Source organism: Chinchilla lanigera, unplaced genomic scaffold, assembly GCF_000276665.1.
Source record: "Chinchilla lanigera isolate Chin_1 unplaced genomic scaffold, ChiLan1.0 scaffold00013, whole genome shotgun sequence".
NCBI classification, from domain to species: domain Eukaryota; kingdom Metazoa; phylum Chordata; class Mammalia; order Rodentia; family Chinchillidae; genus Chinchilla; species Chinchilla lanigera.
Genome location: NW_004955414.1, coordinates 20,048,730 through 20,059,453, shown reverse-complemented (window position 1 = coordinate 20,059,453; position 10,724 = coordinate 20,048,730). Strand labels below are relative to the sequence as shown.

Sequence of the window (10,724 nt, the reverse complement as noted above, 5' to 3'; positions counted from 1 at the left end):
AATATTGCATGTCTCTATCTGTTTTCATGAGAAACCACTTTGAAGATATCAATATGTAATACAACAAGCATTGTTAATTTCCTACCACTTTGTTTGTGACTCTGTATTGTCCATACTGTTCTTTTGCTATTTTGTAAAAGATTGTCCGTCTGTTAATGTTTTCCTCCTTTCATTTTTAAAATTAAAAAAAAATACTAATTTTGTAACAGCAACCATAACTGCTAGTATTATGCATATTTCTAATCCTCACACTAAACTTATTTATAAAATTGAAAGTATCACTGGTTTATCCTTGAAGAAACTGAAACTCAAATAACTATATGGTACAGTTCAAGTTGTTTGTAACTAGGTTGATATTTGAAACTATTTACGGTCAAAGCTTCCATTCATTTTTAAAACCTTTACTTTGTTGTGATGATTTCCTAAACTACCTTTTAGGGCCCTCCAATTCTCCTATCTGTGCCACAACTTCTGAGACCTGCAACAAGTGTAAGACAAGAAAAATGACCTTGGAATCAGACCTACCAGGGTTAAATTCCAGCTCTGCCAGCTACATATCCACAGGCACACACACCCTTTCAGATGCTTATTTTCACACATAGTCATTTGCATAGTCACCATCACACACATTTACTCACACAAGTTTTGATGAAGATTTACACATGGACACACATTTTCACAATTCACACAAACAGCCCTCTACTATGACACTTCACATATACGTATTTTTAAACTTTCTCATTCACATACCCTCACATAATCATTGTCTCACCAAACTTGCACAAATAATTTATGTCTCACATAAGCCATAAATTTTCTTACCTCCATTTGACATTCTGACTTCCATTAAGTCAGTGTCCTCCAGCAGGTGCAGCTTCCCGAGGTTATTTACTCTTACCAGTCTGCAGCCTGTCAGCCCACTTACCTATGCCAGAGGAAGGGACTCACACAAATCCGACTAGTAGAGTAACACCCCAGCTTCACCACTTCCACTCTGAACTGCCCGTGCTCAACTCAGAGATATGAAATGTAAGAGCTGCTCCGGTCTTTATTCCAGGAAATCATCAAATTGCCGCCTTGAGCTAAGACCTGCCCACTGCCTGCTTTTGTAGGTAAGCTTTGATTGGAACACAGCCACTTCCTTTATTTATATACAAACTGTCTATGGCTGCTTTTGTGGGGCAGAGCTGAGCAAACCAAATTTTGAGCCTCAAATATTACTCTAGCCCTCTGCAGAGCAAATTTCAGACCCCTACTTAGAATAATCTTGTCATGTAAATTATTATGAATATGATTCCCCCAAAAGAAAGCAATTTTCCTGTCACAGAAGAAATTAATTTAAGGAAGTCTAGAAGTTGCCTTGCTTTTCACTTTGCTACCATTTCCACTATGCTACTACACTTCTGCAGCAATATTTTGGTCTGTCCTCTCTAACTCTGTTTCAAAGGACATGAAAATCCAAAGTGGCCAAAAGATGAAGGCAATCAATCATTGTTTCCATGTGTTCCATCAATAAACTCAGTATTTACCCCCCACTCCTTTTCCCCCATGCTCTCTCAGACTCCAGATCTTATGACTATGGGCTGAAGGGCCCACAGAAGCACCAGGCTGTGCTGGCTGGCACCGTGTACCTCTCTCCTCACCTCAAAGTGTCCATCATAGCCATCTATAATCACCAACTGAAGCCATGTCCCTGCCTTGGTCCCAGGGTGTCCCCACAACCAGAAGACTGTGTGCAGTGGCTGGTGAACCAAGCTGAAAGAGGAACTGCAGGACAACTTATCTTTTCTCTGAGGGTCCTTAGGGATCATGGACTTTCTTCTCCCCTAGGATCACCTCTACTGCCAATGATGTAACTATGAAATCATTCACTCTTTCATGGCATACATGCTGGAAGACCATCGTAGAAAGTATGCTTGAGACGTTCAGTGAGTTTGGGAGAGACCTGGTGTGAGAGATAACAGAGAAGAGATGGGAATATGGTTTGAGGTCATCTGCAAGGCCTTCAGTCTTACTCCAGACCATCAACTCTGACTTCCAGGAGGCACAGAGGCACTGTAGGAACAGGAATTCTGTAGATCTGTCACTTATTTATTCCCTTGCCACATGCTCAGCACTAAGTGCTATACAGTGCCATAATAAAATGTTGAACAAAGTCTACTTAAGTACTTCTCTTCCATAAAGAAAGAAAAACTTGAACCATTTGTGAAATAATGGATACATCTTAAGACCATAATTTTAAGTGAAGTCAGTCAGACACACAAGCTTAATATCATACAGTTTCTCTTACAGGAGAAACCCAAATTTTAAACAAAGAGCAAAACAAAAGATAGATCATAGGAAGTAGGGACAGAGAGCATTCTTAAATGTGAAGCAGATCAAGAGAGGGAGGGGAGGAAGGGAGGAGGGAAAGAAGATGGAAAATGGAATTAAGATACGTTATGTGCATGTACCAACTCCGCCTTAGGAACATAAGCATTATGTACTGCAAATATGTACTAATAAAAGGTTTTTAAACACATGTATTTATATTGTTTTGCCTATAGAATTAATGTTTTGATTCCATCATCTAGTAATTATCAGTAAAATATTTCATTGATAATCCTCTAACATTCTTTCTCCCTTATTTTGGGGTATTTACGTTGTTGAGATCATACTGTAAACTTGACACGCTCAAATTTTGCATGGCAGTAGATGTTATGTAACTACACACTCCTTTATTTGTTTCCCATTCAGGAAATTCTTTTTTAAAAATTACATATTTTGTATTTTTAAGATATAAAATATGACATTATGGGAAATATATAGATAGCAAAATGATTATCATAGTGAAGCAAATTAAAATATTCATCATCTTACACAGTTAGAATTTTTTGCAGCAAGAGTAGCTAAAAATCTGCTTACTTACCAGCCATTCTCAGTACAATGCAATTGTGCTCTGCTTTCTACTATGCCCCTTTAATACAGCTGCATTTGTCTCTAGTTTAGCACAATGCTACACATAGAATTAGCACACTATGTTTCTTGGAAAAAAAATAGGTGACTACGTATTCTGCATTATACTATGTTTAAACTAGTCCCCTATTGTTGCACATTTACATAGCTTCCATTTTCCTCAATTAAAAATATTTTTAGATGAAAATATCTATATACAATTTTTCATGGATTCTAGATTACTTTATTTAAGTATATGATATTCCAAAAAAGGAAATTGTGTGAAAGTGTTTCCACTTTCATATAATCTATTTTATTACTGAAGGAAATCTGTCATGGTCACAAAGAATTCAAATATTTTTCAGTTGGAAACCAACTCTGTGCCAGGCATTTTGTCATACAGGAAAAACTAAGACAAGTGCCTTTGTGGATGATAAAACAAAGCGTAAAAAATAGTAAATAAAGAAAAAATGAAAAACGAAGTCCTCTAATTAAGCATTTTTGTCATTTACTATTTCAGTGTGATTTCTTTAAAACTCACTGACACTCCTGACATTTTAAAGATATGAAATCATTTGGAGGGCATTTTTTTCAGCAAAATATTTTCCCAGCTTAATTCGAGAGCCATGCTTATCTAGGTTCTTGCAGACACTGGTGCTCACTTGAGACTCATCTTCTGTCCCTTCTCCTACTCCTCAGTGCTAGATTCCCTCACAGACACACACAAGACTTCGGCATGGATATCAAAGACACCTCAGTGTCCATGTGTAGAAAACTAATCCTTCTGTGCTTTTTTTCCAGCATTACTGAGTTATAACTGGCAAATAAAAACTGGATATATTTAATATATACAATTGAATATTTGAGGCGCGACGGTCGGGTCATGGCGGAAGAGGATCTGGAGGCGCCGAGAAGGCAGAGGCTGGCCGAGTTGCAGGCAAAACACCGGGATCCAAATGATGCAGTACAGCAGGAAGCAAAGCACGAGGAAGCAGAAATGAGAAATAGTATCTTAGCCCAAGTTCTGGTTCAATCAGTCCGGGCCAGGTTAAGTAACTTAGCACTTGTAAAGCCTGAAAAAACAAAAGCAGTAGAGAATTACCTTATACAGATGGCAAGATATGGACAGCTAAGTGGTAAGATCTCAGAACAAGGTTTAATAGAGATCCTTGAAAAAGTAAGCCAATAAACAGAAAATAAAACAACAGTTAAATTCAACAGAAGAAAAGTAATGGACTCTGACTAAGATGACAATTACTGAACTAAAAATGTTTAGAGACTGGAACTTAATGGAACACTTCTAGGGCAGAGGTTAAAATCTACTTAAATGTTTACTTTGTTTTGCCTACAGGCCTTTTAAAAAATAAACTTTTTATACAAAATAAAAAAGCAATTGAATATTTGATATATAAGTACATTATGAAATAATCATCATAAACAAGCCAGTTAAAACATCCATTAGGGGGCTGGGGATTTAGCTCAGCGGCAAAGCACCTGCCTGGCAAGCGCAAGGTGGTGAGTTCGGTTCCCGGTACCAGAGGGGAAAAAAAAAAAAAATCCATCAGCTCACATTGTTACCTTTTTGTTTTGTCTTGGGGGCTCTACTTTCTTAACAAATTTCAAATACACAGGGCAATATGGTTAGTTATCGTTATATTGCTATATGTTTGCTCTCCAGGATTTATTCATCTTCCATAACTGAAACTTTGTACCCTGTTCACACCATCTCCCCATTTTCTCACCATTTTCTCACCATTTCTCCCCATTTTCCCACCCCCTTCTCTAGGCAACCAGCTGTCTGATCTCTGCTTTCCTGAGAGTGACCATTTTAGATGCCACCTGCATCTGCCATGCAGTATTTTCTTTTCTGTGTCTGGCTCACTTAAGATGATAGGGGTCCCTTCTTTCATAAAGCTGAGTAATAGTCCCTGTGTACATACATGTGTGTTGTGACATTTTCTTTATCATGTACTCTTCATTCATCTCCACCCTGTGCTCACTTCCATTTCCTCCTCAGCTCAAATTTCAGTTTTCTTCACTTCTCTTCAGCAATGCATGTCCATAATCACATCTTTTTCCCGCTTCTGAATTCACTGATTCAAACATTCCACTGTCTAGTCACAATTGCTCACTCAAGTACTTGTTGACTATAGCTATTTTTAATCTCACCAAGATTAATGATTCATATATTAACAGCATATTTTTTCTAAACCACTAACCCCCTTCTGTGTGATGCACATTAAGTTTAGGCTCTTCACACTTCATTATAATAATTTAAGCATATTCAAATCGTTCAAATATTTTCTTGCAGTTTCTCTGATCAATCCTAATGGCCAAATCAACCTCCACATTTTTGTAGTCTCTTGGAGAGCTGAATGATGCCACCAGCCTAGATGACCAACACAACCCAGCAAGATTATACATCTGCTCAAGTAGCTATTCTCCATTTCTACTTAATTAATAATTCAAACATACTTTCTCTTAAAACTTCCAACTCTGATTCCAGAACCTACTAGTGTACTCTTGGCAAAAAAAAGGTTGTCTACTCAATCAGAATTGATTAGTTAGAACTCCACACAGATTAATAGCACTAAATTTAAAAACATATTCACATCTGCTTGAGTGCACTCCTTTCTTTTGGGGGAACAAGAAAGAAAGACCAAAATTTTCAATATCTATATTGCCTGGGGAAACAATCTGTGAAATTAACCAATACCTTCCCTGATAGGAGAAGCCAGTGAGAGGGCAAATAAGCATGTGAAAACATGCTCTATACACCAGTCATTAAGAAAGTACAAATCAAAACAGCAATCAGGTACCATTACACAACTATTAGAATGACTGAACTCCAAAACACTGAGAACCCCAAATGCTGGTGAGAATGTGGAGCAACAGAAATTCTCATCTGTTTCTAGTAGGAATGCAAATCAACACAGCCACTCAGGAAGCCAACTGGACAGCTCCTTACAAAACCAAATATAATCTCATAGTATGATCTAGCAGTTATGCTCCTTAGCAATACATTAACCCAAATGAGTTGAAAACTTCTGTCCACCTGAAAACCTGTAGATGAATGTTTATAGAAACTTTTTTCATAACTGAAGATGTGTTTCAGTAGGTAAAAGGACAACCAACCCTAGTGCATCCATTCAATGGAATTTTGTTCAGCATTAAAAGAAATGAAATATCAAGTCGCACAAAGACATTGAGGAACCTTGAATGCATAATTCTAAGTGAAAGAAATCAGTCGGGAAAGGATATATACTGTATGACTATAATTTTATGACATCTTAGAAAAAGTAACACTACAAAGATAATGAAAAGATCAGAGATTACCCAAGGGTTGGGGCAAAGTAGAAGGAAAAGATAAACAGCTGGAGCACAGGAGATGTTCAGGGAAATTTTTGTGTAGATACTGTAATAGGAGGTACATGTCAGTACACATGTCCATCAACAGATGAATGCACAAAGAAAGTGTGGTATTTGGACAAAATAGAGTACTACTGTGCCATAAAGGGTAAATTTGAGTCAGTGTAAGCACCTTGACCACATAATGTTTAGTGAAGTAAATCAGACACAAGCTTGAACATCATATAGTTTCCCTTATATGAAAAAATTAACAGGAGGGGAGACAATTTCTGCTGTTGGCCTCTGCTTTCAGTCCAGTATGGTGTGAGAGCTCGTTTCACAGGACTTCTATTTCTTTGGATATGCTAAAGTCTTTACTGTTGCTATGAGCATGGTCTGTTTTGAATTTTTAAAAATTCTCAGGGTGGAAAAAAAGGAGTTATGGCACAGTGCCTGCTTGGCAAGTGCAAGGTCCTGAGGTACAAAAAAATGTTAAAGAAGACCAGTTTTTACGTACTGACTTCATATCCATATATCTTGGTGAACACTGTTATTACTGATCATTTATTAATTCAATTGGTTTTGCAATGTTGACATCAATATAATCTAATAACAACTGTTTTTTTTCCTTTCTCTTCCATGTGTTAACCTATTGTTTCTTTATTTTATTTTGTTGATCACAACTTCCAGAAAAATGTTGAATAGTACTTACAGCAGTATGTATCTCTGTCTTATTTCTGAATTTTTGATATCAAACTGTCATAGCTTGAGATTTTTCAATGGCAATAATATAATACAGGACACTTAATTATAAGATTATTTATAATAGCACCCAAAGAATCATACACAAAAAGAGAATGCAGGAAATCTGTCCACACACTAAAGACTAAAGAATCTAGCTGAAAGCCTGGATCCCATGATAATGTCCTGCATGGGTCCAGCTGAAGTCCTACAGTTCATAACAATACTTCCCACAAGTCCAACTGGAGGCCTAGAGCCCATAAAAATGTCTCATGCAGGCCTGTTTCATGGATCTGTACTGAGAAGGCCCAAAGGTCAGTGATAGAAGCTAGTAAGTCCACGCCAGTGGGATGAAGGATCTGTGCCAGCAGGCTGAGGGATCTGCACTGGAGCCAGAAAGCAATGCTTAAAGTAAGAAAGAGAGCACCCCTGAAAAGAACCACAGCCATCCTCAGCAACAGTGAGGTCCCGAGCTCCTCCAAAGATGAGGAAAGCCAAGTTTCCATCAGGAAAGCCAACGCTACAAACTTCTCCAGGAGACTGAGTGGTGCACCGTCTTCCCCTCTGGAGCCAGAAAGCAATGCTCAAAATGAGGATCAGAGCTCCCGCAAAGTGAACCCAAGCCATTCTCAGTGACAACAAGTTCTCAAGCTCCTCAGATGATGAGAACAGCCAAGTTGATCAGGAAAGCCAGCATGACAAGATCCTCCAAGAGATCCAACAGCTCCTTACAGCTTCTAACAGCACCCAGCAGCTTCTACCAGCTCCCAACAGCCTCTCCAGTTTCTCCAGTTCTGCCCCTTATGCTGCTGGCAACAGTCTTCAGATGGCTCTCCCACACCTAGCACCATGCTGATTCAGTTCAGCTGGGTGTTACAAGTTGGCCACCATTTGTCAATCCACCACACAAGCCTTTTGGTATTTTTCTTGCTGAAAATTTTGTTAAAGTTGATGTCTATTTATAGCTTGCAAAGCTCTGTATCTTAAAATTACTAATATTGAATTATTATAAAACAAGAGTTACAATTATATATATAATATCTGAAAGACTGCATAAAATGGCAGCAATAAATTTCTCTGAATGGTGGGATCATGGAAATTTTCATTTTCTTCTTTTTATTTCTTTATGAAATACTTACATGACATGCTTTTTACAGTATCAATATGTTATTATAGAGAAAATAGTACTTCATCTTGAGATGAGGTGGTTAATAATGACCTCACTGAGTGGAAAAGACCAAGCTGGACCTTGAATGATGAATGGTGGGAATTTGTTAAAAAGTCAAGGATATTCCAGGAGAGGTTATTCCAGGAAAATAGATCGCTTAAGAAAAAATGTACCAAGACCTTTAAAAACAAAGTTGAACATGGAGATATCAGATATAAGCAATTCCTTCAGCCTGAAACACAGATTGCATAAATGTGATGTGGAAATTGCTGCTGAAAAAGAAATCTGAAAACAGATCATTAATAGTACATATTTACACTACAATAAGAGGGATTTACAACTTTGAGATACAACTCCTGAAAAGTAAAAAGTTAGGGACATTGCTTCCTAGTACCTTTTTAATGTCCATAATTGAAACAATGAATGGTCTGAGTGGGTGTCCAAGTATGTGTCTCAGGGCTTGACACAACTCAAGATGGAAAACTTACTATTTATCTAAATAAAACATTTAGTATTGCACAATCTATGGCCATTGAGTTAAACATTGAAGTTATATATGACTACTAGAAAGAAACCTGCCCAGCCTCCCAAACAACAAGCCTTAGATATCTCAGCCAACCCACAAACACTGCTGTCAGCCTGATTACAAAGGCAAATATCAGTCTCAGTAAGTTGCTCCAGGGGTCCATAGTTCAATGAACCATTTTCCTAGAGATTTTGTTCTTGATTTTCTATTTACTCTGCCAAAACACATCTCATGGAAGAATAAAATTCCTGAGAAATCAGCCTCTCCTATACTCAAAGTCATTTCTGCTTGGGAAACAACACAAAAATCACTTGGTCTCGTATCTGTTTTGTCTTGACCCCCTAAATGATGCGATTTAGCATAGGCAGAGCAAGCATGCTGACACTGGTCAGCAGGATATGAATGTGTAGTGGAATGTGGTGGCCAAAGCACTGCATGAGAACTGAGAAGATCCCGGGCCCATAAAAGAGGAGGATGACACAGATGGGAGAGCCACAGGTGTTGGTGCGCATCTTGGGAAGGCATATGGAAGACAACACAGAGAATCAGAACATAAGAAATAAAAATGAGGACAATATCTAGGATCACTGTTGACATGAAGACAAAAAAAACATACCAGATGTTTACTTGGACATCATCACAAGCATACTTGGCCAAACCAATGGATTCACAGAATGTTTGTGGGAGGGTGTTATTACTGCAGAAAGGAAGCCTTTATAGAAGAAATATAATGGGGAAAATTGTACAGTGTGCTCTCAAAAAAACAGCCATACCAATTTTTCCAATCAGGGAGTGGATGAGGATCATGGTATATCTCAAAGGGTAACATATTGCAATATAGTGATCAAATGCCATAGTCAATAAGATACCTCGCTCAAAAATAAAGAAAGAATGCTGGAAGTAGAGCTGGGCAATGCAACCAATAAGAGAAATTTCCCTATTGTTATACCAGAATATGGCCAATGCCTTGAGTTCTGTGGTACTGGCAAAGACAATATCAACTCCAGCCACCATAGAGAGGAAAAGATACATGGGTTCACGGAGGGTGCTCTTTGTCAGGATAATGAAGAGGAGGAGACCATTTCCAAGGAGAGCAAAGACATAGAAGATGCAGAGGGGGATAGAAATCCATATATGTAGGTCTTCTCTGCCTGAAATGCCCATAAGGTAGAAGACTATATGATTGATGCCAGTGTGGTTAAAGTCAGCCATTCCTGAGGCAAGCTAATGTGTTGGATCACACCTAAAAGAGACAAAAATGCATAATAAGTAAGTGTTTTTCCTGAGTTTTCTAATTAAAGATATCAAATTAAATGTGGACACTTTCCATGATTCCTTATAATATCCTATTAAAATGTCCGTAAAACAGAACCAAACCACCATCAACACAGAAAGCAGAAGATAATAACAGAAAAGAGATGGCAACAAGATTTTGAAAGTTTGAAAGCAAATGAATGACTACTGACTAAGTAGATGGGTTCAAATCAATAACCTCTAGGTAAAGACAAGAATCAAATTAATGTAAATATAGATATACATCTTTAAAGTCATTATAACTCTATTAATAAAATCAAGAAAGGGAAGTTAGTATGTGCCTGCCTGTCTGTGGGATGAAAGAGGTAGGATGTGTATAGGAAAACTAAATGGTTACCTTCCATATGAGAAGGTCAGTGTACAATACATAATTATAAGAATATATAAATCAAGAAATAATGGCATAGGCATACTACTTATCTATATGGAGGTAAATACTAATAAAACAGCCATAAATGTTAAAGCAGTTGTTTCTGAGGAGCAGGAATCAAAATTGTAAACCTTATTAAACTGCTGGAATTTTTTTCAAATATGCGTATGTATGATATTCACAAAAATTAAATGAAAAATAGGTTTTAAAATAAAGTGGATAAATATTCGCCTAAGACAAGTTTGTAGCTCATACCTACAAGTTTCTCTCTCTCTCTCTCTCTGTCTCTTTCTCTCTCTCTCTCTTTCTCCTCCTCCCTCCCT

The 10,724-nt window shown here is 37.6% G+C and overlaps 2 pseudogenes; one reads left to right on the top strand and one right to left on the bottom strand.

Moving 5' to 3' along the window:
• Window positions 1-3,817: 3,817 nt before the first annotated feature.
• On the top strand, window positions 3,818-4,238 carry LOC102013497 (annotated as a pseudogene).
• Window positions 4,239-8,995: 4,757 nt separating this feature from the next.
• Window positions 8,996-9,929, bottom strand: LOC102013163 (annotated as a pseudogene).
• Window positions 9,930-10,724: the final 795 nt, after the last annotated feature.